The 4,300-nt window shown below is 48.0% G+C and overlaps 1 pseudogene across 1 annotated transcript; it reads left to right on the forward strand.

Moving 5' to 3' along the window:
- Positions 1-3,249: 3,249 nt before the first annotated feature.
- Positions 3,250-3,977, forward strand: LOC104270829 (annotated as a pseudogene). The gene has a single exon (XR_717788.1). The product of XR_717788.1 is annotated as a 60S ribosomal protein L7 pseudogene (transcript).
- The last annotated feature ends 323 nt before the right edge of the window (positions 3,978-4,300 follow it).

The raw sequence follows: 4,300 nt of genomic DNA on the forward strand, positions 1-4,300 counted from the left end.
GAGTGAGAGGAGCAAGCTGCTGCCCCCCCCCTACCTGGGCCCCTGCCCTTCGCGCTGCTGGTGGCGGCTCCCAAGCCACATGTGAGCAATAGATGGCCCCGCGTGAGGGCAAAAAAGGGCCCCAGAGGTGCCGGTGCTGTGACGCAGGGACACTGCGGAGCCAGATCCCACAGCGAGGGATGCCCAGGGCTGCTGGCAGGGTGACGGAGGGGCTCCTCACTGGTCTGCGCTCAAGGCCAAAGGCAGGAGGAAGCACTCCTTCATTTTACACAGTAGTAATCAAATGGCTCGGCAAGTCAAAAAATTATTTTCTGCTCGTTTCTGAGCTATCCTTTTCGCATTTAGAAGCAGGAATACAACATGACCCCTTGAATAGACAAACCTCCAGTTAGGTCCTCTAACATCCGTGCCTCTCCTGCCGGGAAAAAAAGCAAGGGTTTTCTTCATTAATGAAAGGGCATTATTTGATTTGTTTTCATGTCAACAGAGAAAAACCAGAGGCTTGCATCTAGAAAATGCCTGGCTTCACCTTGCTATGCTTGCCGCATTGTGGGGAAAAACAGGAATGAAAGCCGATTCTAAGCTCTGTTGTAAAAGCTCTTTCTAAGCAGCAGAGTTTCTCCCTTGGGCCATAACCCCTCAAAACTGTTCTTGTGTCCTCAGGTGCATGTGCTGGGACTGGGCCTTTCTTGCACATTCCCCCTGGAGAAATTAGTTGGTAACGTAGGCAGCAGCAAAACTGGCGACTCTGCGTGGGTGCAACAGCCCACAACATCTATATTCAGCAACTAATGAGTGCTAGAGTAAAACCTCAATTATGAAGCATATTTTATATGCATGTGTCTATATTTTATATTTTTTTCCTTTTTAAATTTGCTTATTCCAGCTTAACTATGATTGACAGTATTACTTTTTTTTTTCCATAGTGCAAATTGGATCCAACACAGGCTTTTTTTTTGTCAGCACAAATGAGATATAAGAAAAGAAGGGTTTGCTGCAGCTACTTGGGGAGGTTAATGCCTTCCTCTCCGGATTAGTCCATCTGGCAATCACAGGGAGTGTTTGGATGAATAAAATGAATCTTGTGTTTGTGCTGGGCCTTGCCTCCTCACAGGAAGTACGGACCCCAGTGCTCCCTGGTTTGCAGAGGGAAGGCTTGGGTGCGCTCCAGGCTTCTCCAGAAGCTGTAGTTTGGTGAACTCCACACCTTCAGCCACGGCCCCAGACCTTTCTGTAATTTATTTCACCATTGGGTGAACACTTTGAGCCAGCTCACCAAAGTGAAGGTCTGGCACGTTGGTGAACGAAGGAGCGCTTTCAAGCTGATTCAAAGTCCAGCAAAAGTGTGTGAGGCCATGGTTTTTTGGGGTCAGAGCAGAGACGGTCAGAGAACAACCAGTCCCTTGTCTGTACCAACCCAGTGGGTTTGGGTTGTAATGTTGGCTATGGGTGCAGTGGTCACAGGACATGGACCAGCAGGATTATGGGGAGGTATTTTTAATTAAACAAAAGGGCAAAATATGGACACTGTTTCAGCCTGTGGGACCTGGGGCTCAGCTGTGTGAGCATCGTTGCAGCTCATGATTTCCATCTGCTGCCCAGGGTCCAGACTGGACAAGACCCTTGAGCCAGGGACCTTGCACACAGGCCTCTGACCTGTGGCCACACTGGCAAGGCCCCCTTTGAGCACCAAAAGCCACTGGTGGTGGTTGATGGTGAAACACTTGCACCAACCACATTCCTTGGAATGTCGCAGCCAGCACCAAGAGCTTGTTTTTCTGTTACTCTACTGGAAATGGGTGCTGCTTGGATGGAAACACCAGCACCCAGGTTCCCAAAGCAAATCCCTTGAACCCTGTTCCTCCTGGAGGGCGTTGTAGAGAGACACACACCCCATAGTACAGTCTCCCGCCATACACCACCCCAGCACCACCAGGACTTTTGGGGGTTTCTGGCTGCAAGAGTGGGATAGGGCAGCCCACACACCTGGCGTGCGAGCGCTCCCTTGTGTTGGACTTGTCCTGCCAAAAGCAAATAGCTTCCTTGTCAGCTGATAATGGGAAGGAAGCTGATTGTGGGTCACTGAGCAGTGGTGATAACCTCTGATTTAAAAATTAAATAAAGTATAAAGCTGAGCACTGCAAACCATTTGGGACAGAAATTCTCCTCCTTCCCCCCCTCCTTACTGTATCTCATCAGCTTCCTATTGTTCATTCAGACAGATCTGAGGGCATGCTTGGACTGACACTTAATTGCTTGTCTGAAGGACCTGAGTCTTTAATTAGAAGCCTGATATTGCAAGGCATGGAGAGAAATCCTAAGTGGCAGTGGTGCTCATGGATGTAAAATCTTAATCAAAGTGTTCCACCTTTCCTAATCTTAATTTTTTCCCTAAATAAATAAAAATGGATTTTTTTCACTACTGTGTCTCAATTCTTAAACTTCCTTGAGCTCTCCGTGCTGTAAATGGTTGATATCTATTCTGCTTTTCTCCTGATGGCACACCATGAAATTCAAAATACTGTGGACACCCAGGAAAGGAAATTAGCCTGCAAACTTTCAGAAATTCCTTTTTATTCAGGTAGAGTTGGAGAAGGGGAAACCAAATGCAAATATTCTCAGTACCAGCCATCACTTTGGAAGGGAGATCTCTAACTGCACCGACCTATGAAGAGGATTTTTCTCCCAGGGTGTCCAGCAGTTAGGAGCAGCAGGAAGGATGGGGTTAGTCTGCAAATGTCCTATTGTGCTTTTGCTGCTTTTAGTTACTGAAATTTAACTGTGCTAACATGTAATATTTTCAGACATAAGACAAACACGAGGTGCTAAGCACAAGGAACCAAATCTGGCACTCAGGCCTCTGATTATACCCTTCCCCCCCACCAGGTTGCAGAGGGAAAGAAGAAGGTAGCGGATATATGTAAGCTGAGTTCCTTGGGCTTGAAAGCTGTGTGAAAATCTTCTGTCTCTGAGCCGTTTGTGACAACACACACTTAATTCCTTCCCTGCAAAGTGTTGATCAGGAAGAGCTGCTGCTAAAGCCATCAAAGAAAGGTTTCCCAAAAAAGCGGGATCAGGAAGGCTCCTGTGGGACAGGCATAGGGCTGTCAGAGTGCATGGCCCCCAGAACTGGCAAAGAGCTCAGATAGAGGGGTGTCACCAGGACTGGGGGCAAAGGGAGGTGCCAGAGCCCCTCGAAAACAGAGTCTCTCAAAATAAGCTCTCTGTAACGGCTGTAGGCTGCTGATCATGGTGGAGAAGGAAGCAAAGAAGGTGCCATCTGTACTGGAAAGCCTGCTCAAAAAGCAGCAGGCTTACACAGCTCTACAAGCCAAACGTCAGAAGATTTTGGCTATAAAAAAGCACTGCAAGGCATAAAGAAAACTCATCTACGCAACAGCTCAAGCTTACCACAAGTAGTACAGGCACACGTATAGGCAGGAAATCCGTATGGTCAGGATGGCCCAAAAAGCTGGGAATTACTACGTTCCAGCGGAGCTGAAGCTGGCATTTGTGATCAGGATAAGAGGTACCAATGGTGTCAGCCCTAAGGTCTGCAAAGTGCTGCAGCTCTTTCGTCTGCGTCAGATCTTTAATGGCATGTTTGTAAAACTCAACAAAGCTTCCATCAACATGTTGCGGGTTGTTGAACCCTGTATTGCATGGGGTTATCCCAATCTGAAGCCTGTGCACGAATTGATCTACAAACATGGTTACGGCAAGATCAACAAGCAGCGCATTGCTCTTACTGGTAACTCTCTGATTCAGAAGCGCCTTGGAAAGCTTGACATCATCTGCATGGAAGATGTGATCCATGAGATTTATACACTGTTGGCAAGAACTTTAAAGTTATCAACGACTTCCTTTGGCCCTTCAAGTTATCCTCTCCTCAGGGTGGAATGAAGCAAAGCAAGGAGAGGGCCACAGTAACCCACAAAAGACTCTTTCAGGCAACACTAACAAAGCACCAACTGTAAGAGGCTGGCTCGGGGTTTGTTCTGTTTTTCAAGATGTTGTAAAAGAAAGTTCAGCTGTTGAGAACTGAGTATGGATTTCCCCTGCCCTCAGTAGCTGCCCTTCTCTGGAGCTTGCTAAGTGCAAAGGCTTGGTCGTTGGGTTTGCATTTCGTGTGGTAGAGAGCTACAAGGCGGCCTTCCCCCCAAAATGCTCACACACACACACACACACACGCAGAGTCCAATACCACTGCCCTGGCTCCCAGCACGACCCCATCCACTGCGGCCGCTGCCTCGTGGCCTGGCGCTTGCAGGCATTCTCCATCCTTCCCCAGCCTCCTTAT

The sequence above is a fragment of the Apaloderma vittatum genome, unplaced genomic scaffold (assembly GCF_000703405.1).
Source record: "Apaloderma vittatum isolate BGI_N311 unplaced genomic scaffold, ASM70340v1 scaffold7542, whole genome shotgun sequence".
NCBI classification, from domain to species: domain Eukaryota; kingdom Metazoa; phylum Chordata; class Aves; order Trogoniformes; family Trogonidae; genus Apaloderma; species Apaloderma vittatum.